Source organism: Rhipicephalus microplus, unplaced genomic scaffold (genome assembly GCF_043290135.1).
Source record: "Rhipicephalus microplus isolate Deutch F79 unplaced genomic scaffold, USDA_Rmic scaffold_116, whole genome shotgun sequence".
In the NCBI taxonomy this organism is placed as follows: Eukaryota; Metazoa; Arthropoda; class Arachnida; order Ixodida; family Ixodidae; genus Rhipicephalus; species Rhipicephalus microplus.
In genome coordinates this window covers 707,080-731,671 of record NW_027464688.1, presented here as the reverse complement: position 1 = coordinate 731,671, position 24,592 = coordinate 707,080, and the positions used below count along the sequence as shown (strand labels likewise).

At 52.9% G+C, this 24,592-nt stretch overlaps 6 non-coding genes across 6 annotated transcripts; all 6 read left to right on the top strand.

Annotated features, from left to right (window-relative positions):
• The first annotated feature begins 2,826 nt into the window (after window positions 1-2,826).
• Window positions 2,827-2,900, top strand: TRNAN-GUU (transfer RNA asparagine (anticodon GUU)). The gene has a single exon. It is a non-coding gene; the product is annotated as a tRNA-Asn (tRNA).
• Window positions 2,901-6,351: 3,451 nt separating this feature from the next.
• On the top strand, window positions 6,352-6,425 carry TRNAN-GUU (transfer RNA asparagine (anticodon GUU)). Its single transcript has one exon. It is a non-coding gene; the product is annotated as a tRNA-Asn (tRNA).
• A 2,570-nt stretch (window positions 6,426-8,995) lies between these two features.
• TRNAN-GUU (transfer RNA asparagine (anticodon GUU)) lies at window positions 8,996-9,069 on the top strand. Its single transcript has one exon. It is a non-coding gene; the product is annotated as a tRNA-Asn (tRNA).
• Window positions 9,070-12,080: 3,011 nt separating this feature from the next.
• On the top strand, window positions 12,081-12,154 carry TRNAN-GUU (transfer RNA asparagine (anticodon GUU)). Its single transcript has one exon. It is a non-coding gene; the product is annotated as a tRNA-Asn (tRNA).
• Window positions 12,155-14,130: 1,976 nt separating this feature from the next.
• TRNAN-GUU (transfer RNA asparagine (anticodon GUU)) lies at window positions 14,131-14,204 on the top strand. The gene has a single exon. It is a non-coding gene; the product is annotated as a tRNA-Asn (tRNA).
• Window positions 14,205-22,660: 8,456 nt separating this feature from the next.
• Window positions 22,661-22,734, top strand: TRNAN-GUU (transfer RNA asparagine (anticodon GUU)). The gene has a single exon. It is a non-coding gene; the product is annotated as a tRNA-Asn (tRNA).
• The last annotated feature ends 1,858 nt before the right edge of the window (window positions 22,735-24,592 follow it).

Here is a 24,592-nt window from a genome sequence, read left to right as displayed (position 1 = left end):
GTGAGCGTGGAGCACGACTGTCTCCGTGGCGCCATTGGCTAGCGCGATCGGCTGTTAACCGAAAGGTTGGAGGTTCGAGCCCACCCGGTGGTGGTGCGGCGCTTTTTTTTCTTTGGGCTGATAGCTCCGAAGAAATGTTCTGATGATGGTGAGAGTGGAGCACGACTGTCTCCATGGCGCAATTGGCTAGCGCTATCGGCTGTTAACCGAAAGGTTGGAGGTTCGAGCCCTCCCGGGAGTGGTGTGTTGCTTTTTTTTTCTTTGGGCTGATAGCTTTAAAGATATGTTCTGATGGTGGCTAGAGTGGAGCAGGACTGTCTCCGTGGCGCAATTGGCTAGCGCGTTCGGCCGTTAACCGAAAGGTTGGAGGTTCGAGCACACCCGGTGGTGGTGCGGGCTTTTTTCTATGGGCTGATAGCTTTGAAGATATGTTCTGATGGTGGTGAGAGTGAAGCAGGACTGTCTCCGGGGCGCAATTGGCTAGCGCGATCGACTGTTAACCGAAAGGTTGGAGTTTCTAGCCCACCCGGGGACGGTGTGTCGCTTTTTTTTCTTTGCGCTGATTGCTTTGAAGATATGTTCTAATGGTGGTGAGAGTGGAGCACGACTGTCTCCGTGACGCAATTGGCTAGCGCTATCGGCTGTTAACAAAAAGGATGGAGGTTCGAGCCCGGCCGGGGTTGGTGCCGCGCTTTTTTTTCTTTGGGCTGATAGCTTTGAAGATATGTTCTGATGTTGGTGAGAGTGGAGCACGACTGTCTCCATGGCGCAGTTGGCGAGCGCGATCGGCTGTTAACCGAAAGGTTGGAGGTTAGAGCCCACCCGGTGGTAGTGCGGCGCTTTTTTTTTTCTTTGGGCTGATAGCTTTGAAGATATGTTCTGATGGTGGTGAGAGTGGAGCGTGACTGTCTCCGTGGCGCAATTGGCTAGAGCGATCGGCTGTTAGCCGAAAGGTTGGAGGTTGGAGCCCACCCGGGGGGGGGGGGGTGCGGCGCTTTTTTTCTTTGGGCTGATAGCTTTGAAGATATGTTCTGATGGTGATGAAAGTGGAGCACGACTGTCTCCGTGGCGCAAATGGCTAGCGCGATCGGCTGTTAGCCGAAAGGTTGGAGGTTCGAGCCCACCCGGGGGTGGTGCGGCGCTTTTTTTCTTTGGGCTGATAGCTTTGAAGTTATGTTCTGATGGTGGTGAGAGTGTAGCAGGACTGTCTCCGTGGCGCAATTGGCTTTCGCGATCGGCTGGTAACCGAGAGGTTGGAGGTTTGAGCCCACCCGGGGACGGTGTGTCGCGTTTTTTTTTCGCTGATAGCTTTGAAGATATGTTCTGATGGTGGTGAGAGTGGAGCACGACTGAATCCGTGGCGCAATTGGCTAGCGCGATCTGCTGTTGACCGAAAGGTTGGAGGTTCGAGCCCACCCGGTGGTGGTGTGGGCTTATTTTTCTATGGCCTGATAGCTTTGAAGATATGTTCTGTTGGTGGTGAGAGTGAAGCAGGACTGTCTCCGTGGCGCAATTGGCTAGCGCGATCGACTGTTAACCAAAAGGTTTGAGGTTCGAGCCCACCCGGTGGTGGTGCGGCGCTTTTTTTCTTTGGGTTGATAGCTTTGAAGATATGTTCTGATGGAGGTGAGAGTAGAGCAGGACTGTCTCCGTGGCGCAAATGGCTAGCGCGATCGGCTGTTAACCGAAAGCTTGGAGTTTCGAGCCCACCCGGTAGTGGCGCGGCGCTTTTTTTTCTTTGAGCTGATAGCTTTGAAGTTATGTTCTGATGGTGGTGAGAGTGGAGCAGGACTATCTCCGTGGCGCAATTGGCTAGCGCAATCGGCTGTTAACCGAAAGGTTGGAGTTTCGAGCCCACCCGTGGACGGTGTGTCGCTTTTTTTTCTTTGCGCTGGTAGCATTGAAGATATGTTCTGATGGTTGTGAGAGTGGAGCACGACTGTCTACGTGGCGCAATTGGCTAGCGCGATCGGCTGTTAACAGAAAGAATGGAGGTTCGAGCCCACCCGGGGGTGGTGCGCCGCTTTTTTTTCTTTGGGCTGACAGCTTTGAAGATATGTTCTGATGTTAGTGAGAGTGGAGAATGACTGTCTCCATGGCGCAATTGGCTAGCGCGATCGGGTGTTAGACGAAAGGTTGGAGGTTCGAGCCCACCCGGAGTGGTGCGGCGCTCTTTTTCTTTGGACTGATAGCTTTGAAGATATGTTCTGATGGTGGTGAGAGTATAGCAGGACTGTCTCCGTGGCGCAATTGTCCAGCGCGATCGGCTGTTAGCCGAGAGGTTGGAGGTTTGAGCCCACCCGGCGACGGTGTGTCGCTTTTTTTTTCTTTTCGCTGACAGCTTTGAAGATATGTTCTGATGGTGGTGAGAGTGGAGCACGACTGTCTCCGTGGCGCAATTGGCCTGCGCGATCTGCTGTTGACCGAAAGGTTGCAGGTTCGAGCCCACCCGGTGGTGGTGCGGCGCTTCTTTTTCTTTGGGCTGATAGCTTTGAAGATATGTTCTGATGTTAGTGAGAGTGGAGCACGACTGTCTCCATGGCGCAATTGGCGAGCGCGATCGGCTGTTAACCGAAAGGTTGGAGGTTCGAGCCCACCCGGTGGTAGTGCGGCGCTTTTTTTTCTTTGGGCTGATAGCTTTGAAGATATGTTCTGATGGTGGTGAGAGTGGAGCTGGACTGTCTCCGTTGCGCAATTGGCTAGCGTGATCGGCTGTTAACCGAAAGCTTGGAGTTTCGAGCCCACTGGGGACGGTGTGTCGCTTTTTTTCTTTGGACTGATAGCTTTGAAGATATGTTCTGATGGTGGTGAGAGTATAGCAGGACTGTCTCCGTGGCGCAATCGGCTAGCGCGATCGGCTGTTAACCGAGAGGTTGGAGGTTTGAGCCCACCCGGGGACGGTGTGTCGCTTTTTTTTCTTTTCGCTGATAGTTTTGAAGATATGTTCTGATGGTGGTGAGAGTGGAGCACGACTGACTCTGTGGCGCAATTGGCTTGCGCGATCTGCTGTTGACTGAAAGTTTGGATGTTTGAGCCCACCCGGTGGTGGTGTGGCACTTTTTTTTCTTTGGGCTGATAGCTCTGAAGAAATGTTCTGATGGAGGTGAGAGTATAGCAGGACTGCCTCCGTGGCGCAATTTGCTAGCGCGATCAGCTGTTAAGCGAAAGGTTGGAGGTTCGAGCCCTCTTGGGAGTGGTGTGTTTCTTTTTTCATTGCGCTGATAGCTTTGAAGATATGTTCTAATGGTGGTGAGAGTGGAGCACGACTGTCTCCGTGGCCCAATTGGCCTGCGCGATCCGCTGTTAACGTAAAGGTTGGAGGTTCGAGCCCACCAGGTGGTGGTGCGGCGCTTTTTTTTCTTTGGGCTGATAGCTCTGAAGAAATGTTCTGACGGTGATGAGCGTGGAGCAGGACTGTCTCCGTGGCGCCATTGGCTAGCGCAATCGGCTGTTAACCGAAAGGTTGGAGGTTCAAGCCCTCCCGGGAGTGGTGTGTTGCTTTTTTTTCTTTGGGCTGATAGATTTAAAGATATGTTCTGATGATGGCTAGAGTGCAGCAGGACTGTCTCCGTGGCGCAATTGGCTAGCGCGTTCGGCCGTTAACCGAAAGGTTGAAGGTTCGAGCACACCCGGTGGTGGTGCTGGCTTTTTTCTATGGGCTGATAGCTTTGAAGATATGTTCTGATGGTGGTGAGAGTGAAGCAGGACTGTCTCCGTGGCGCAATTGGCTAGCGCGGTCGACTGTTAACCGAAAGGTTGGAGGTTCGAGCCCACCCGGTGGTGGTGCGGCGCTTTTTTTCTTTGGGCTGATAGCTTTGAAGATATGTTCTGATGGTGGTGAGAGTGGAGCAGAACTGTCTCCGTGGCGCAATTGGCTAGCGCGATCGGCTGTTAACTGAAAGCTTGGAGTTTCGAGCCCACCCGGTAGCGGCGCGGCGCTTTTTTTTCTTTGAGCTGATAGCTTTGAAGATATGTTCTGATGGGGGTGAGAGTGGAGCAGGACTGTCTCCGTGGCGCAATTGGCTAGCGCGATCGGCTGTTAACCGAAAGGTTGGAGTTTCGAGCCCACCCGGGGGTGGTGCGCCGCTTTTTTTCTTTGGGCTGATAGCTTTGAAGATATGTTCTGATGTTAGTGAGAGTGGAGCACGACTGTCTCCATGGCGCAATTGGCGAGCGCGATCGGCTGTTAACCGAAAGGTTGGAGGTTCGAGCCCACCCGGTGGTAGTGCGGCGCTTTTTTTTCTTTGGGCTGATAGCTTTGAAGATATGTTCTGGTGGTGGTGAGAGTGGAGCTGGACTGTCTCCGTTGCGCAATTGGCTAGCGTGATCGGCTGTTAACCGAAAGCTTGGAGTTTCGAGCCCACTGGAGACGGTGTGTCGCTTTTTTTCTTTGGACTGATAGCTTTGAAGATATGTCCTGATGGTGGTGAGAGTATAGCAGGACTGTCTCCGTGGCGCAATCGGCTAGCGTGATCGGCTGTTAACCGAGAGGTTGGAGGTTTGAGCCCACCCGGGGACGGTGTGTCGCTTTTTTTTCTTTTCGCTGATAGCTTTGAAGTTATGTTCTGATGGTGGTGAGAGTGGAGCACGACTGTCTCTGTGGCGCAATTGGCTAGCGCGATCTGCTGTTGACTGAATGTTTGGAGGTTTGAGCCCACCCGGTGGTGGTGCGGCACTTTTTTTTCTTTGGGCTGATAGCTCTGAAGAAATGTTCTGATGGGGGTGAGATTATAGCAGGACTGCCACCGTGGCGCAATTTGCTAGCGCGATCGGCTGTTAAGCGAAAGGTTGGAGGTTCGAGCCCTCCTGGGAGTGGTGTGTTTCTTTTTTCATTGCGCTGATAGCTTTGAAGATATGTTCTAATGGTGTTGAGAGCGGAGCACGACTGTCTCCGTGGCCCAATTGGCTAGCGCGATCCGCTGTTAACGTAAAGGTTGGAGGTTCGAGCCCACCACGTGGTGGTGCGGCGCTTTTTTTTGGGCTGATAGCTCTGAAGAAATGTTCTGACGGTGATGAGCGTGGAGCAGGACTGGCTCCGTGGCGCCATTGGCTAGCGCGATCAGCTGTTAACCGAAAGGTTGGAGGTTCGAGCCCTACCGGGAGTGGTGTGTTGCTTTTTTTTCTTTGGGCTGATAGATTTAAAGATATGTTCTGATGGTGGTGAGAGTGAAGCAGGACTGTCTCCGTGGCGCAATTGGCTAGTGCGATCGGCTGTTAACAAAAATGTTTGAGGTTCGAGCCCACCCGGTGGTGGTGCGGCGCTTTTTTTCTTTGGGCTGATAGCTTTGAAGATATGTTCTGATGGTGGTGAGAGTAGAGCAGGACTGTCTCCGTGGCGCAATTGGCTAGCGCGATCGGCTGTTAACCGAAAGCTTGGAGTTTCGAGCCCACCCGGTAGCGGCGCGGCGCTTTTTTTCTTTGAGCTGATAGCTTTGAAGATATGTTCTGATGGAGGTGAGAGTGGAGCACGACTGTCTCCGTGGCGCAATTGGCTAGCGCGATCGGCTGTTAACAGAAAGGATGGAGGTTCGAGCCACCCGGGGGTGGTGCGCCGCTTTTTTTCTTTTGGCTGATAGCTTTGAAGATATGTTCTGATGTTAGTGAGAGTGGAGCACGACTGTCTCCATGGCGCAATTGGCGAGCGCGATCGGCTGTTAACCGAAAGGTTGGAGGTTCGAGCCCACCCGGTAGCGGCGCGGCGCTTTTTTTTCTTTGAGCTGATAGCTTTGAAGATATGTTCTGATGGTGGTGAGAGTGGAGCAGGACTGTCTCCGTGGCGCAATTGGCTAGCGCGATCAGCTGTTAACCGAAAGGTTGGAGTTTCGAGCCCACCCGGGGGTGGTGCGCCGCTTTTTTTCTTTGGGCTGATAGCTTTTAAGATATGTTCTGATGTTAGTGATAGTGGAGCACGACTGTCTCCATGGCGCAATTGGCGAGCGCGATCAGCTGTTAACCGAAAGGTTGGAGGTTCGAGCCCACCCGGTGGTAGTGCGGCGCTTTTTTTCTTTGGGCTGATAGCTTTGAAGATATGTTCTGATGGTGGTGAGAGTGGAGCTGGACTGTCTCCGTTGAGCAATTGGCTAGCGTGATCGGCTGTTAACCGAAAGCTTGGAGTTTCGAGCCCACTGGGGACGGTGTGTCGCTTTTTTTTTGCGCTGACAGCTTTGAAGATATGTTCTGATGGTGGTGAAAGTGGAGCCTCAGTGTCTCCGTGGCGCAATTGGCTAGCGCCATCGGCTGTTAGACGAAAGGTTGGAGGTTCGAGCCCACCCAAAATGGTGCGGCGCTTTTTTTCTGTGGACTGATAGCTTTGAAGATATGTTCTGATGGTGGTGAGAGTATAACAGGACTGTCTCCGTGGCGCAATCGGCTAGCGCAATCGGCTGTTAACCGAGAGGTTGGAGGTTTGAGCCCACCCGGGGACGGTGTGTCGCTTTTTTTTCTTTTCGCTGATAGCTTTGAAGATATGTTCTGATGGTGGTGAGAGTGGAGCATGACTGTCTCCGTGGCGCAGTTGGCTAGCGCGATTTGCAGTTAACCGAAAAGTTGGAAGTTCGAGCCCACCCGGTGGTGGTGCGGCAGTTTTTTTTCTTTGGGCTGATAGCTTTGAAGATATGTTCTGATGGAGGTGAGAGTATAGCAGGACTGCCTCCGTGGCGCAATTTGCTAGCGCGATCGGCTGTTAAGCGAAAGGTTGGAGGTTCGAGCCCTCCTGGGAGTGGTGTGTTGCTTTTTTCTTTGCGCTGATAACTTTAGAGACATGTTCTCATGGTGGTGAGATCTGAGCAAGACTGTCTCCGTGGCGCAATTGGCCAGCACGTTCGGCTGTTAACCGAAAAATTGGAGGTTTGAGCCCTCCCGGGAGTGGTGTGTTGCTTTTTTCTTTGCGCTGATAGCTTTGAAGATATGTTCTAATGGTGTTGAGAGTGGAGCACGACTGTCTCCGTGGCCCAATTGGGTAGCGCGATCCGCTGTTAACGTAAAGGTTGGAGGTTCGAGCCCACCAGGTGGTGGTGCGGCGCTTTTTTTTGAGCTGGTAGCTCTGAAGAAATGTTCTGACGGTGGTGAGAGTGGAGCAGGGCTGTCTCCGTGGCGCCATTGGCTAGCGCGATCAGCTGTTAACCGAAAGGTTGGAGGTTCGAGCCCTACCGGGAGTGGTGTGTTGCTTTTTTTTCTTTGGGCTGATAGATTTAAAGATATGTTCTGATGGTGGTGAGAGTGAAGCAGGACTGTCTCCGTGGCGCAATTGGATAGTGCGATCGGCTGTTAACAAAAATGTTTGAGGTTCGAGCCCACCCGGTGGTGGTGCGGCGCTTTTTTTCTTTGGGCTGATAGCTTTGAAGATATGTTCTGATGGTGGTGAGAGTAGAGCAGGACTGTCTCCGTGGCGCAATTGGCTAGCGCGATCGGCTGTTAACCGAAAGCTTGGAGTTTCGAGCCCACCCGGTAGCGGCGCGGCGCTTTTTTTCTTTGAGCTGATAGCTTTGAAGATATGTTCTGATGGAGGTGAGAGTGGAGCACGACTGTCTCCGTGGCGCAATTGGCTAGCGCGATCGGCTGTTAACAGAAAGGATGGAGGTTCGAGCCCACCCGGGGGTGGTGCGCCGCTTTTTTTCTTTTGGCTGATAGCTTTGAAGATATGTTCTGATGTTAGTGAGAGTGGAGCACGACTGTCTCCATGGCGCAATTGGCGAGCGCGATCGGCTGTTAACCGAAAGGTTGGAGGTTCGAGCCCACCCGGTAGCGGCGCGGCGCTTTTTTTCTTTGAGCTGATAGCTTTGAAGATATGTTCTGATGGTGGTGAGAGTGGAGCAGGACTGTCTCCGTGGCGCAATTGGCTAGCGCGATCCGCTGTTAACGTAAAGGTTGGAGGTTCTAGCCCACCAGGTGGTGGTGCGGCGCTTTTTTTTTGAGCTGGTAGCTCTGAAGAAATGTTCTGACGGTGGTGAGCGTGGAGCACGACTGTCTCCGTGGCGCCATTGGCTAGCGCGATCGGCTGTTAACCGAAAGCTTGGAGTTTCGAGCCCACCCGGTAGCGGCGCGGCGCTTTTTTTTCTTTGAGCTGATAGCTTTGAAGATATGTTCTGATGGTGGTGAGAGTGGAGCACGACTGTCTCCGTGGCGCAATTGGCTAGCGCGATCGGCTGTTAACCGAAAGGTTGGAGTTTCGAGCCCACTCGGGGACGGTGTGTCGCTTTTTTTTTCTTTGCGCTGATAGCTTTGAAGATATGTTCTGATGGTGGTGAGAGTGGAGCACGACTGTCTCCATGGCGCAATTGGCGAGCGCGATCGGCTGTTACCCGAAAGGTTGGAGGTTCGAGCCCACCCGGTAGCGGCGCGGCGCTTTTTTTCTCTGAGCTGATAGCTTTGAAGCTATGTTCTGATGGTGGTGAGAGTGGAGCAGGACTGTCTCCGTGGCGCAATTGGCTAGCGCGATCGGCTGTTAACCGAAAGGTTGGAGTTTCGAGCCCACTCGGGGACGGTGTGTCGCTTTTTTTTTCTTTGCGCTGATAGCTTTGAAGATATGTTCTGATGGTGGTGAGAGTGGAGCACGACTGTCTCCGTGGCGCAATTGGCTAGCGCGATCGGCTGTTAACAGAAAGGATGGAGGTTCGAGAACACCCGGGGGTGGTGCGCCGCTTTTTTTCTTTGGGCTGATAGCTTTTAAGATATGTTCTGAGTTTAGTGAGAGTGGAGCACGACTGTCTCCATGGCGCAATTGCCGAGCGCGATCAGCTGTTAACCGAAAGGTTGGAGGTTCGAGCCCACCCGGTGGTAGTGCGGCGCTTTTTTTTTGCGCTGATAGCTTTGAAGATATGTTCTGATGGTGGTGAAAGTGGAGCCTCAGTGTCTCCGTGGCGCAATCGGCTAGCGCCATCGGCTGTTAGACGAAAGGTTGGAGGTTCGAGCCCACCCAAAGTGGTGCGGCGCTTTTTTTCTGTGGACTGATAGCTTTGAAGATATGTTCTGATGGTGGTGAGAGTATAGCAGGACTGTCTCCGTGGCGCAATCGGCTAGCGCGATCGGCTGTTAACCGAGAGGTTGGAGGTTTGAGCCCACCCGGGGACGGTGTGTCGCTTTTTTTTCTTTTCGCTGATAGCTTTGAAGATATGTTCTGATGGTGGTGAGAGTGGAGCACGACTGTCTCCGTGGCGCAGTTGGGTAGCGCGATCCGCTGTTAACGTAAAGGTTGGAGGTTCTAGCCCACCAGGTGGTGGTGCGGCGCTTTTTTTTGAGCTGGTAGCTCTGAAGAAATGTTGTGACGGTGGTGAGAGTGGAGCACGACTGTCTCCGTGGCGCCATTGGCTAGCGCTATCGGCTGTTAGACGAAAGGTTCGATGTTCGAGCCAACCCGGAGTGGTGCGGCGCTTTTTTTCTTTGGACTGATAGCTTTGAAGATATGTTCTGATGGTGGTGAGAGTATAGCAGGACTGTCTCCGTGGCGCGATTGGCTAGCGCGATCGGCTGTTAACCGAGAGGTTGGAGGTTTGAGCCCACCCGGCGAAGGTGTGTCGTTTTTTTTTCTTTTCGCTGATAGCTTTGAAGATATGTTCTCCTGGTGGTGAGAGTGAAGCAGGACTGTCTCCGTGGCGCAATTGGCTAGCGCGGTCGACTGTTAACCGAAAGGTTGGAGGTTCGAGCCCACCCGGTAGTGGTGCGGCGCTTTTTTTTCTTTGAGCTGATAGCTTTGAAGATATGTTCTGATGGTGGTGAGAGTAGAGCAGGACTGTCTCCGTGGCGCAATTGGCTAGCGCGATCGGCTGTTAACAAAAATGTTTGAGGTTCGAGCCCACCCGGTGGTGGTGCGGCGCTTTTTTTCTTTGGGCTGATAGCTTTGAAGATATGTTCTGATGGTGGTGAGAGTAGAGCAGGACTGTCTCCGTGGCGCAATTGGCTAGCGCGATCGGCTGTTAACCGAAAGCTTGGAGTTTCGAGCCCACCCGGTAGCGGCGCGGCGCTTTTTTTTCTTTGAGCTGATAGCTTTGAAGATATGTTCTGATGGTGGTGAGAGTGGAGCACGACTGTCTCCGTGGCGCAATTGGCTAGCGCGATCGGCTGTTAACAGAAAGGATGGAGGTTCGAGCCCACCCGGGGGTGGTGCGCCGCTTTTTTTCTTTGGGCTGATAGCTTTGAAGATATGTTCTGATGTTAGTGAGAGTGGAGCACGACTGTCTCCATGGCGCAATTGGCGAGCGCGATCGGCTGTTAACCGAAAGGTTGGAGGTTCGAGCCCACCCTGTAGCGGCGCGCCGCTTTTTTTCTTTGAGCTGATAGCTTTGAAGATATGTTCTGATGGTGGTGAGAGTGGAGCAAGACTGTCTCCGTGGCGCAATTGGCTAGCGCGATCGGCTGTTAACCGAAAGGTTGGAGTTTCGAGCCCACTCGGGGATGGTGTGTCGCTTTTTTTTTGCGCTGATAGCTTTGAAGATATGTTCTGATGGTGGTGAGAGTAGAGCAGGACTGTCTCCGTGGCGCAATTGGCTAGCGCGATCGGCTGTTAACCGAAAGCTTGGAGTTTCGAGCCCACCCGGTAGCGGCGCGGCGCTTTTTTTCTTTGAGCTGATAGCTTTGAAGATATGTTCTGATGGAGGTGAGAGTGGAGCACGACTGTCTCCGTGGCGCAATTGGCTAGCGCGATCGGCTGTTAACAGAAAGGATGGAGGTTCGAGCCCACCCGGGGGTGGTGCGCCGCTTTTTTTCTTTTGGCTGATAGCTTTGAAGATATGTTCTGATGTTAGTGAGAGTGGAGCACGACTGTCTCCATGGCGCAATTGGCGAGCGCGATCGGCTGTTAACCGAAAGGTTGGAGGTTCGAGCCCACCCGGTAGCGGCGCGGCGCTTTTTTTCTTTGAGCTGATAGCTTTGAAGATATGTTCTGATGGTGGTGAGAGTGGAGCAGGACTGTCTCCGTGGCGCAATTGGCTAGCGCGATCCGCTGTTAACGTAAAGGTTGGAGGTTCTAGCCCACCAGGTGGTGGTGCGGCGCTTTTTTTTTGAGCTGGTAGCTCTGAAGAAATGTTCTGACGGTGGTGAGCGTGGAGCACGACTGTCTCCGTGGCGCCATTGGCTAGCGCGATCGGCTGTTAACCGAAAGCTTGGAGTTTCGAGCCCACCCGGTAGCGGCGCGGCGCTTTTTTTTCTTTGAGCTGATAGCTTTGAAGATATGTTCTGATGGTGGTGAGAGTGGAGCACGACTGTCTCCGTGGCGCAATTGGCTAGCGCGATCGGCTGTTAACCGAAAGGTTGGAGTTTCGAGCCCACTCGGGGACGGTGTGTCGCTTTTTTTTTCTTTGCGCTGATAGCTTTGAAGATATGTTCTGATGGTGGTGAGAGTGGAGCACGACTGTCTCCATGGCGCAATTGGCGAGCGCGATCGGCTGTTAACCGAAAGGTTGGAGGTTCGAGCCCACCCGGTAGCGGCGCGGCGCTTTTTTTCTCTGAGCTGATAGCTTTGAAGCTATGTTCTGATGGTGGTGAGAGTGGAGCAGGACTGTCTCCGTGGCGCAATTGGCTAGCGCGATCGGCTGTTAACCGAAAGGTTGGAGTTTCGAGCCCACTCGGGGACGGTGTGTCGCTTTTTTTTTCTTTGCGCTGATAGCTTTGAAGATATGTTCTGATGGTGGTGAGAGTGGAGCACGACTGTCTCCGTGGCGCAATTGGCTAGCGCGATCGGCTGTTAACAGAAAGGATGGAGGTTCGAGAACACCCGGGGGTGGTGCGCCGCTTTTTTTCTTTGGGCTGATAGCTTTTAAGATATGTTCTGAGTTTAGTGAGAGTGGAGCACGACTGTCTCCATGGCGCAATTGCCGAGCGCGATCAGCTGTTAACCGAAAGGTTGGAGGTTCGAGCCCACCCGGTGGTAGTGCGGCGCTTTTTTTTTGCGCTGATAGCTTTGAAGATATGTTCTGATGGTGGTGAAAGTGGAGCCTCAGTGTCTCCGTGGCGCAATCGGCTAGCGCCATCGGCTGTTAGACGAAAGGTTGGAGGTTCGAGCCCACCCAAAGTGGTGCGGCGCTTTTTTTCTGTGGACTGATAGCTTTGAAGATATGTTCTGATGGTGGTGAGAGTATAGCAGGACTGTCTCCGTGGCGCAATCGGCTAGCGCGATCGGCTGTTAACCGAGAGGTTGGAGGTTTGAGCCCACCCGGGGACGGTGTGTCGCTTTTTTTTCTTTTCGCTGATAGCTTTGAAGATATGTTCTGATGGTGGTGAGAGTGGAGCACGACTGTCTCCGTGGCGCAGTTGGGTAGCGCGATCCGCTGTTAACGTAAAGGTTGGAGGTTCTAGCCCACCAGGTGGTGGTGCGGCGCTTTTTTTGAGCTGGTAGCTCTGAAGAAATGTTGTGACGGTGGTGAGAGTGGAGCACGACTGTCTCCGTGGCGCCATTGGCTAGCGCTATCGGCTGTTAGACGAAAGGTTCGATGTTCGAGCCAACCCGGAGTGGTGCGGCGCTTTTTTTCTTTGGACTGATAGCTTTGAAGATATGTTCTGATGGTGGTGAGAGTATAGCAGGACTGTCTCCGTGGCGCGATTGGCTAGCGCGATCGGCTGTTAACCGAGAGGTTGGAGGTTTGAGCCCACCCGGCGACGGTGTGTCGTTTTTTTTTCTTTTCGCTGATAGCTTTGAAGATATGTTCTCATGGTGGTGAGAGTGAAGCAGGACTGTCTCCGTGGCGCAATTGGCTAGCGCGGTCGACTGTTAACCGAAAGGTTGGAGGTTCGAGCCCACCCGGTAGTGGTGCGGCGCTTTTTTTTCTTTGAGCTGATAGCTTTGAAGATATGTTCTGATGGTGGTGAGAGTAGAGCAGGACTGTCTCCGTGGCGCAATTGGCTAGCGCGATCGGCTGTTAACAAAAATGTTTGAGGTTCGAGCCCACCCGGTGGTGGTGCGGCGCTTTTTTTCTTTGGGCTGATAGCTTTGAAGATATGTTCTGATGGTGGTGAGAGTAGAGCAGGACTGTCTCCGTGGCGCAATTGGCTAGCGCGATCGGCTGTTAACCGAAAGCTTGGAGTTTCGAGCCCACCCGGTAGCGGCGCGGCGCTTTTTTTTCTTTGAGCTGATAGCTTTGAAGATATGTTCTGATGGTGGTGAGAGTGGAGCACGACTGTCTCCGTGGCGCAATTGGCTAGCGCGATCGGCTGTTAACAGAAAGGATGGAGGTTCGAGCCCACCCGGGGGTGGTGCGCCGCTTTTTTTCTTTGGGCTGATAGCTTTGAAGATATGTTCTGATGTTAGTGAGAGTGGAGCACGACTGTCTCCATGGCGCAATTGGCGAGCGCGATCGGCTGTTAACCGAAAGGTTGGAGGTTCGAGCCCACCCTGTAGCGGCGCGCCGCTTTTTTTCTTTGAGCTGATAGCTTTGAAGATATGTTCTGATGGTGGTGAGAGTGGAGCAAGACTGTCTCCGTGGCGCAATTGGCTAGCGCGATCGGCTGTTAACCGAAAGGTTGGAGTTTCGAGCCCACTCGGGGATGGTGTGTCGCTTTTTTTTTGCGCTGATAGCTTTGAAGATATGTTCTGATGGTGGTGAGAGTGGAGCACGACTGTCTCCGTGGCGCAATTGGCTAGCGCGATCGGCTGTTAACAGAAAGGATGGAGGTTCGAGCCAACCCGGGGGTGGTGCGCCGCTTTTTTTCTTTGGGCTGATAGCTTTTAAGATATGTTCTGAGTTTAGTGAGAGTGGAGCACGACTGTCTCCATGGCGCAATTGCCGAGCGCGATCAGCTGTTAACCGAAAGGTTGGAGGTTCGAGCCCACCCGGTGGTAGTGCGGCGGTTTTTTTCTTTGGGCTGATAGCCTTGAAGATATGTTCTGATGGTGGTGAGATTGGAGCTGGACTGTCTCCGTTGCGCAATTGGCTAGCGTGATCGGCTGTTAACCGAAAGCTTGGAGTTTCGAGCCCACTGGGGACGGTGTGTCGCTTTTTTTTGCGCTGATAGCTTTGAAGATATGTTCTGATGGTGGTGAAAGTGGAGCCTCAGTGTCTCCGTGGCGCAATTGGCTAGCGCCATCGGCTGTTAGACGAAAGGTTGGAGGTTCGAGCCCACCCAAAGTGGTGCGGCGCTTTTTTTCTGTGGACTGATAGCTTTGAAGATATGTTCTGATGGTGGTGAGAGTATAGCAGGACTGTCTCCGTGGCGCAATCGGCTAGCGCGATCGGCTGTTAACCGAGAGGTTGGAGGTTTGAGCCCACCCGGGGACGGTGTGTCGCTTTTTTTTCTTTTCGCTGATAGCTTTGAAGATATGTTCTGATGGTGGTGAGAGTGGAGCACGCCTGTCTCCGTGACGCAATTGGCTATCGCGATCGGCTGTTAGCCGAAAGGTTGGAGGTTCGAGCCCTCCTGGGAGTGGTGTGTTGCTTTTTTCTTTGCGCTGATAACTTTAGAGACATGTTCTCACAGTGGTCAGATCTGAGCACGACTGCCTCCGTGGCGCAATTGGCCAGCATGTTCGGCTGTTAACCGAAAATTTGGAGGTTTGAGCCCTCCCGGGAGTGGTGTGTTGCTTTTTTTTGCGCTGATAGCTTTGAAGATATGTTCTAATGGTGGTGAGAGTGGAGCACGATTGTCTCCGTGGCCCAATTGGCTAGCGCGATCCACTGTTAACGTAAAGGTTGGAGGTTCGAGCCCACCAGGTGTTGGTGCGGCGCTTTTTTTTCTTTGGGCTGATAGCTCTGAAGAAATGTTCTGACGGTGGTGAGCGTGGAGCACGACTGTCTCCGTGGCGCCATTGGCTAGCGCGATCGGCTGTTAACCGAAAGGTTGGAGGTTCGAGCCCACCCGGTGGTGGTGCGGCGCTTTTTTTTCTTTGGGCTGATAGCTCCGAAGAAATGTTCTGATGGTGGTGAGAGTGGAGCACGACTGTCTCCATGGCGCAATTGGCTAGCGCTATCGGCTGTTAACCGAAAGGTTGGAGGTTCGAGCCCTCCCGGGAGTGGTGTGTTGCTTTTTTTTTCTTTGGGCTGATAGCTTTAAAGATATGTTCTGATGGTGGCTAGAGTGGAGCAGGACTGTCTCCGTGGCGCACTTGGCTAGCGCGTTCGGCCGTTAACCGAAAGGTTGGAGGTTCGAGCACACACGGTGGTGGTGCGGGCTTTTTTCTATGGGCTGATAGCTTTGAAGATATGTTCTGATGGTGGTGAGAGTGAAGCAGGACTGTCTCCGTGGCGCAATTGGCTAGCGCGATCGACTGTTAACCGAAAGGTTGGAGTTTCGAGCCCACCCGGGGACGGTGTGTCGCTTTTTTTTTCTTTGCGCTGATTGCTTTGAAGATATGTTCTAATGGTGGTGAGAGTGGAGCACGACTGTCTCCGTGACGCAATTGGCTAGCGCTATCGGCTGTTAACAGAAAGGATGGAGGTTCGAGCCCGGCCGGGGTTGGTGCGGCGCTTTTTTTTTCTTTGGACTGATAGCTTTGAAGATATGTTCTGATGTTGGTGAGAGTGGAGCACGACTGTCTCCATGGCGCAGTTGGCGAGCGCGATCGGCTGTTAACCGAAAGGTTGGAGGTTAGAGCCCACCCGGTGGTAGTGCGGCGCTTTTTTTTTCTTTGGGCTGATAGCTTTGAAGATATGTTCTGATGGTGGTGAGAGTGGAGCATGACTGTCTCCGTGGCGCAATTGGCTAGAGCGATCGGCTGTTAGCCGAAAGGTTGGAGGTTGGAGCCCACCCGGGGGGGGGGTGCGGCGCTTTTTTTCTTTGGGCTGATAGCTTTGAAGATATGTTCTGATGGTGATGAAAGTGGAGCACGACTGTCTCCGTGGCGCAAATGGCTAGCGCGATCGGCTGTTAGCCGAAAGGTTGGAGGTTCGAGCCCACCCGGGGGTGGTGCGGCGCTTTTTTTCTTTGGGCTGATAGCTTTGAAGTTATGTTCTGATGGTGGTGAGAGTGTAGCAGGACTGTCTCCGTGGCGCAATTGGCTTTCGCGATCGGCTGGTAACCGAGAGGTTGGAGGTTTGAGCTCACCCGGGGACGGTGTGTCGCGTTTTTTTTTCGCTGATAGCTTTGAAGATATGTTCTGATGGTGGTGAGAGTGGAGCACGACTGAATCCGTGGCGCAATTGGCTAGCGCGATCTGCTGTTGACCGAAAGGTTGGAGGTTCGAGCCCACCCGGTGGTGGTGTGGGCTTATTTTTCTATGGCCTGATAGCTTTGAAGATATGTTCTGTTGGTGGTGAGAGTGAAGCAGGACTGTCTCCGTGGCGCAATTGGCTAGCGCGATCGACTGTTAACCAAAAGGTTTGAGGTTCGAGCCCACCCGGTGGTGGTGCGGTGCTTTTTTTTTGGGCTGATAGCTTTGAAGATATGTTCTGATGGTGGTGAGAGTAGAGCAGGACTGTATCCGTGGCGCAATTGGCTAGCGCGATCGGCTGTTAACCGAAAGCTTGGAGTTTCGAGCCCACCAGGTAGTGGCGCGGCGCTTTTTTTTCTTTGAGCTGATAGCTTTGAAGTTATGTTCTGATGGTGGTGAGAGTGGAGCAGGACTATCTCCGTGGCGCAATTGGCTAGCGCAATCGGCTGTTAACCGAAAGGTTGGAGTTTCGAGCCCACCCGTGGACGGTGTGTCGCTTTTTTTTCTTTGCGCTGGTAGCATTGAAGATATGTTCTGATGGTTGTGAGAGTGGAGCACGACTGTCTACGTGGCGCAATTGGCTAGCGCGATCGGCTGTTAACAGAAAGGATGGAGGTTCGAGCCCACCCGGGGGTGGTGCGCCGCTTTTTTTTCTTTGGGCTGACAGCTTTGAAGATATGTTCTGATGTTAGTGAGAGTGGAGAATGACTGTCTCCATGGCGCAATTGGCTAGCGCGATCGGGTGTTTGACGAAAGGTTGGAGGTTCGAGCCCACCCGGAGTGGTGCGGCGCTCTTTTTCTTTGGACTGATAGCTTTGAAGATATGTTCTGATGGTGGTGAGAGTGGAGCAGAACTGTCTCCGTGGCGCAATTGGCTAGCGCGATCGGCTGTTAACTGAAAGCTTGGAGTTTCGAGCCCACCCGGTAGCGGCGCGGCGCTTTTTTTTCTTTGAGCTGATAGCTTTGAAGATATGTTCTGATGGGGGTGAGAGTGGAGCAGGACTGTCTCCGTGGCGCAATTGGCTAGCGCGATCGGCTGTTAACCGAAAGGTTGGAGTTTCGAGCCCACCCGGGGGTGGTGCGCCGCTTTTTTTCTTTGGGCTGATAGCTTTGAAGATATGTTCTGATGTTAGTGAGAGTGGAGCACGACTGTCTCCATGGCGCAATTGGCGAGCGCGATCGGCTGTTAACCGAAAGGTTGGAGGTTCGAGCCCACCCGGTGGTAGTGCGGCGCTTTTTTTTCTTTGGGCTGATAGCTTTGAAGATATGTTCTGGTGGTGGTGAGAGTGGAGCTGGACTGTCTCCGTTGCGCAATTGGCTAGCGTGATCGGCTGTTAACCGAAAGCTTGGAGTTTCGAGCCCACTGGGGACGGTGTGTCGCTTTTTTTCTTTGGACTGATAGCTTTGAAGATATGTCCTGATGGTGGTGAGAGTATAGCAGGACTGTCTCCGTGGCGCAATCGGCTAGCGTGATCAACTGTTAACCGAGAGGTTGGAGGTTTGAGCCCACCCGGGGACGGTGTGTCGCTTTTTTTTCTTTTCGCTGATAGCTTTGAAGATATGTTCTGATGGTGGTGAGAGTGGAGCACGACTGTCTCTGTGGCGCAATTGGCTAGCGCGATCTGCTGTTGACTGAATGTTTGGAGGTTTGAGCCCACCCGGTGGTGGTGCGGCACTTTTTTTTCTTTGGGCTGATAGCTCTGAAGAAATGTTCTGATGGGGGTGAGATTATAGCAGGACTGCCTCCGTGGCGCAATTTGCTAGCGCGATCGGCTGTTAAGCGAAAGGTTGGAGGTTCGAGCCCTCCTGGGAGTGGTGTGTTTCTTTTTTCATTGCGCTGATAGCTTTGAAGATATGTTCTAATGGTGGTGAGAGCGGAGCACGACTGTCTCCGTGGCCCAATTGGCTAGCGCGATCCGCTGTTAACGTAAAGGTTGGAGGTTCGAGCCCACCAGGTGGTGGTGCGGCGCTTTTTTTTCTTTGGGCTGATAGCTCTGAAGAAATGTTCTGACGGTGATGAGCGTGGAGCAGGACTGTCTCCGTGGCGCAATTGGCTAGCGCGATCAGCTGTTAACCGAAAGGTTGGAGGTTCGAGCCCTACCGGGAGTGGTGTGTTGCTTTTTTTTCTTTGGGCTGATAGATTTAAAGATATGTTCTGATGGTGGTGAGAGTGAAGCAGGACTGTCTCCGTGGCGCAATTGGCTAGTGCGATCGGCTGTTAACAAAAATGTTTGAGGTTCGAGCCCACCCGGTGGTGGTGCGGCGCTTTTTTTCTTTGGGCTGATAGCTTTGAAGATATGTTCTGATGGTGGTGAGAGTAGAGCAGGACTGTCTCCGTGGCGCAATTGGCTAGCGCGATCGGCTGTTAACCGAAAGCTTGGAGTTTCGAGCCCACCCGGTAGCGGCGCGGCGCTTTTTTTCTTTGAGCTGATAGCTTTGAAGATATGTTCTGATGGAGGTGAGAGTGGAGCACGACTGTCTCCGTGGCGCAATTGGCTAGCGCGATCGGCTGTTAACAGAAAGGATGGAGGTTCGAGCCCACCCGGGGGTGGTGCGCCGCTTTTTTTCTTTTGGCTGATAGCTTTGAAGATATGTTCTGATGTTAGTGAGAGTGGAGCACGACTGTCTCCATGGCACAATTGGCGAGCGCGATCGGCTGTTAACCGAAAGGTTGGAGGTTCGAGCCCACCCGGTAGCGGCGCGGCGCTTTTTTTTCTTTGAGCTGATAGCTTTGAAGATATGTTCTGATGGTGGTGAGAGTGGAGCAGGACTGTCTCCGTGGCGCAATTGGCTAGCGCGATCAGCTGTTAACCGAAAGGTTGGAGTTTCGAGCCCACCCGGGGGTGGTGCGCCGCTTTTTTTCTTTGGGCTGATAGCTTTTAAGATATGTTCTGATGTTAGTGATAGTGGAGCACGACTGTCTCCATGGCGCAATTGGCGAGCGCGATCAGCTGTTAACCGAAAGGTTGGAGGTTCGAGCCCACCCGGTGGTAGTGCGGCGCTTTTTTTCTTTGGGCTGATAGCTTTGAAGATATGTTCTGATGGTGGTGAGAGTGGAGCTGGACTGTCTCCGTTGCGCAATTGGCTAGCGTGATCGGCTGTTAACCGAAAGCTTGGAGTTTCGAGCCCACTGGGGACGGTGTGTCGCTTTTTTTTGCGCTGACAGCTTTGAAGATATGTTCTGATGGTGGTGAAAGTGGAGCCTCAGTGTCTCCGTGGCGCAATTGGCTAGCGCCATCGGCTGTTAGACGAAAGGTTGGAGGTTCGAGCCCACCCAAAATGGTGCGGCGCTTTTTTTCTGTGGACTGATAGCTTTGAAGATATGTTCTGATGGTGGTGAGAGTATAACAGGACTGTCTCCGTGGCGCAATCGGCTAGCGCAATCGGCTGTTAACCGAGAGGTTGGAGGTTTGAGCCCACCCGGTGGTGGTGTGGCACTTTTTTTTCTTTGGGCTGATAGCTCTGAAGAAATGTTCTGATGGGGGTGAGAGTATAGCAGGACTGCCTCCGTGGCGCAATTTGCTAGCGCGATCAGCTGTTAAGCGAAAGGTTGGAGGTTCGAGCCCTCTTGGGAGTGGTGTGTTTCTTTTTTCATTGCGCTGATAGCTTTGAAGATATGTTCTAATGGTGGTGAGAGTGGAGCACGACTGTCTCCGTGGCCCAATTGGCTAGCGCGATCCGCTGTTAACGTAAAGGTTGGAGGTTCGAGCCCACCAGGTGGTGGTGCGGCGCTTTTTTTTCTTTGAGCTGATAGCTCTGAAGAAATGTTCTGACGGTGATGAGCGTGGAGCAGGACTGTCTCCGTGGCGCCATTGGCTAGCGCAATCGGCTGTTAACCGAAAGGTTGGAGGTTCGAGCCCTCCCGGGAGTGGTGTGTTGCTTTTTTTTCTTTGGGCTGATAGATTTAAAGATATGTTCTGATGATGGCTAGAGTGCAGCAGGACTGTCTCCGTGGCGCAATTGGCTAGCGCGTTCGGCCGTTAACCGAAAGGTTGAAGGTTGGAGCACACCCGGTGGTGGTGCTGGCTTTTTTCTATGGGCTGATAGCTTTGAAGATATGTTCTGATGGTGGTGAGAGTGAAGCAGGACTGTCTCCGTGGCGCAATTGGCTAGCGCGGTCGACTGTTAACCGAAAGGTTGGAGGTTCGAGCCCACCCGGTGGTGGTGCGGCGCTTTTTTTCTTTGGGCTGATAGCTTTGAAGATATGTTCTGATGGTGGTGAGAGTGGAGCAGAACTGTCTCCGTGGCGCAATTGGCTAGCGCGATCGGCTGTTAACTGAAAGCTTGGAGTTTCGAGCCCACCCGGTAGCGGCGCGGCGCTTTTTTTTCTTTGAGCTGATAGCTTTGAAGATATGTTCTGATGTTAGTGAGAGTGGAGCACGACTGTCTCCTTGGCGCAATTGGCGAGCGCGATCGGCTGTTAACCGAAAGGTTGGAGGTTCGAGCCCACCCGGTGGTAGTGCGGCGCTTTTTTTTCTTTGGGCTGATAGCTTTGAAGATATGTTCTGGTGGTGGTGAGAGTGGAGCTGGACTGTCTCCGTTGCGCAATTGGCTAGCGTGATCGGCTGTTAACCGAAAGCTTCGAGTTTCGAGCCCACTGGGGACGGTGTGTCGCTTTTTTTCTTTGGACTGATAGCTTTGAAGATATGTCCTGATGGTGGTGAGAGTATAGCAGGACTGTCTCCGTGGCGCAATCGGCTAGCGTGATCGGCTGTTAACCGAGAGGTTGGAGGTTTGAGCCCACCCGGGGACGGTGTGTCGCTTTTTTTTCTTTTCGCTGATAGCTTTGAAGATATGTTCTGATGGTGGTGAGAGTGGAGCACGACTGTCTCTGTGGCGCAATTGGCTAGCGCGATCTGCTGTTGACTGAATGTTTGGAGGTTTGAGCCCACCCGGTGGTGGTGCGGCACTTTTTTTTCTTTGGGCTGATAGCTCTAAAGAAATGTTCTAATGGGGGTGAGATTATAGCAGGACTGCCTCCGTGGCGCAATTTGCTAGCGCGATCGGCTGTTAAGCGAAAGGTTGGAGGTTCGAGCCCTCCTGGGAGTGGTGTGTTTCTTTTTTCATTGCGCTGATAGCTATGAAGATATGTTCTAATGGTGGTGAGAGCGGAGCACGACTGTCTCCGTGGCCCAATTGGCTAGCGCGATCCGCTGTTAACGTAAAGGTTGGAGGTTCGAGCCCACCAGGTGGTGGTGCGGCGCTTTTTTTTCTTTGGGCTGATAGCTCTGAAGAAATGTTCTGACGGTGATGAGCGTGGAGCAGGACTGTCTCCGTGGCGCCATTGGCTAGCGCGATCAGCTGTTAACCGAAAGGTTGGAGGTTCGAGCCCTACCGGGAGTGGTGTGTAGCTTTTTTTTCTTTGGGCTGATAGATTTAAAGATATGTTCTGATGGTGGTGAGAGTGAAGCAGGACTGTCTCCGTGGCGCAATTGGCTAGTGCGATCGGCTGTTAACAAAAATGTTTGAGGTTCGAGCCCACCCGGTGGTGGTGCGGCGCTTTTTTTCTTTGGGCTGATAGCTTTGAAGATATGTTCTGATGGTGGTGAGAGTAGAGCAGGACTGTCTCCGTGGCGCAATTGGCTAGCGCGATCGGCTGTTAACCGAAACTTGGAGTTTCGAGCCCACCCGGTAGCGGCGCGGCGCTTTTTTTCTTTGAGCTGATAGCTTTGAAGATATGTTCTGATGGAGGTGAGAGTGGAGCACGACTGTCTCCGTGGCGCAATTGGCTAGCGCGATCGGCTGTTAACAGAAAGGATGGAGGTTCGAGCCCACCCGGGGGTGGTGCGCCGCTTTTTTTCTTTTGGCTGATAGCTTTGAAGATATGTTCTGATGTTAGTGAGAGTGGAGCACGACTGTCTCCATGGCGCAATTGGCGAGCGCGATCGGCTGTTAACCGAAAGGTTGGAGGTTCGAGCCCACCCGGTAGCGGCGCGGCGCTTTTTTTTCTTTGAGCTGATTGCTTTGAAGATATGTTCTGATGGTGGTGAGAGTGGAGCAGGACTGTCTCCGTGGCGCAATTGGCTAGCGCGATCAGCTGTTAACCGAAAGGTTGGAGTTTCGAGCCCACCCGGGGGTGGTGCGCCGCTTTTTTTCTTTGGGCTGATAGCTTTTAAGATATGTTCTGATGTTAGTGATAGTGGAGCACGACTGTCTCCATGGCGCAATTGGCGAGCGCGATCAGCTGTTAACCGAAAGGTTGGAGGTTCGAGCCCACCCGGTGGTAGTGCGGCGCTTTTTTTCTTTGGGCTGATAGCTTTGAAGATATGTTCTGATGGTGGTGAGAGTGGAGCTGGACTGTCTCCGTTGCGCAATTGGCTAGCGTGATCGGCTGTTAACCGAAAGCTTGGAGTTTCGAGCCCACTGGGGACGGTGTGTCGCTTTTTTTTGCGCTGACAGCTTTGAAGATATGTTCTGATGGTGGTGAAAGTGGAGCCTCAGTGTCTCCGTGGCGCAATTGGCTAGCGCCATCGGCTGTTAGACGAAAGGTTGGAGGTTCGAGCCCACCCAAAATGGTGCGGCGCTTTTTTTCTGTGGACTGATAGCTTTGAAGATATGTTCTGATGGTGGTGAGAGTATAACAGGACTGTCTCCGTGGCGCAATCGGCTAGCGCAATCGGCTGTTAACCGAGAGGTTGGAGGTTTGAGCCCACCCGGGGACGGTGTGTCGCTTTTTTTTCTTTTCGCTGATAGCTTTGAAGATATGTTCTGATGGTGGTGAGAGTGGAGCACGACTGTCTCCGTGGCGCAGTTGGCTAGCGCGATTTGCAGTTAACCGAAAAGTTGGAAGTTCGAGCCCACCCGGTGGTGGTGCGGCAGTTTTTTTCTTTGGGCTGATAGCTTTGAAGATATGTTCTGATGGTGGTGAGAGTATAGCAGGACTGCCTCCGTGGCGCAATTTGCTAGCGCGATCGGCTGTTAAGCGAAAGGTTGGAGGTTCGAGCCCTCCTGGGAGTGGTGTGTTGCTTTTTTCTTTGCGCTGATAACTTTAGAGACATGTTCTCATGGTGGTGAGATCTGAGCAAGACTGTCTCCGTGGCGCAATTGGCCAGCACGTTCGGCTGTTAACCGAAAAATTGGAGGTTTGAGCCCTCCCGGGAGTGGTGTGTTGCTTTTTTCTTTGCGCTGATAGCTTTGAAGATATGTTCTAATGGTGTTGAGAGTGGAGCACGACTGTCTCCGTGGCCCAATTGGGTAGCGCGATCTGCTGTTAACGTAAAGGTTGGAGGTTCGAGCCCACCAGGTGGTGGTGCGGCGCTTTTTTTTTGAGCTGGTAGCTCTGAAGAAATGTTCTGACGGTGGTGAGCGTGGAGCAGGACTGTCTCCGTGGCGCCATTGGCTAGCGCGATCAGCTGTTAACCGAAAGGTTGGAGGTTCGAGCCCTACCGGGAGTGGTGTGTTGCTTTTTTTTCTTTGGGCTGATAGATTTAAAGATATGTTCTGATGGTGGTGAGAGTGAAGCAGGACTGTCTCCGTGGCGCAATTGGCTAGTGCGATCGGCTGTTAACAAAAATGTTTGAGGTTCGAGCCCACCCGGTGGTGGTGCGGCGCTTTTTTTCTTTGGGCTGATAGCTTTGAAGATATGTTCTGATGGTGGTGAGAGTAGAGCAGCACTGTCTCCGTGGCGCAATTGGCTAGCGCGATCGGCTGTTAACCGAAAGCTTGGAGTTTCGAGCCCACCCGGTAGCGGCGCGGCGCTTTTTTTTTTGAGCTGATAGCTTTGAAGATATGTTCTGATGGAGGTGAGAGTGGAGCACGACTGTCTCCGTGGCGCGATTGGCTAGCGCGATCGGCTGTTAACAGAAAGGATGGAGGTTCGAGCCCACCCGGGGGTGGTGCGCCGCTTTTTTTCTTTGGCTGATAGCTTTGAAGATATGTTCTGATGTTAGTGAGAGTGGAGCACGACTGTCTCCATGGCGCAATTGGCGAGCGCGTACGGCTGTTAACCGAAAGATTGGAGGTTCGAGCCCACCCGGTAGCGGCGCGGCGCTTTTTTTTCTTTGAGCTGATAGCTTTGAAGATATGTTCTGATGGTGGTGAGAGTGGAGCAGGACTGTCTCCGTGGCGCAATTGGCTAGCGCGATCCGCTGTTAACGTAAAGGTTGGAGGTTCTAGCCCACCAGGTGGTGGTGCGGCGCTTTTTTTTGAGCTGGTAGCTCTGAAGAAATGTTCTGACGGAGGTGAGCGTGGAGCACGACTGTCTCCGTGGCGCCATTGGCTTGCGCGATCGGCTGTTAACCGAAAGCTTGGAGTTTCGAGCCCACCCGGTAGCGGCGCGGCGCTTTTTTTTCTTTGAGCTGATAGCTTTGAAGATATGTTCTGATGGTGGTGAGAGTGGAGCACGACTGTCTCCGTGGCGCAATTGGCTAGCGCGATCGGCTGTTAACAGAAAGGATGGAGGTTCGAGCCCACCCGGGGGTGGTGCGCCGCTTTTTTTCTTTGGGCTGATAGCTTTGAAGATATGTTCTGATGTTAGTGAGAGTGGAGCACGACTGTCTCCATGGCGCAATTGGCGAGCGC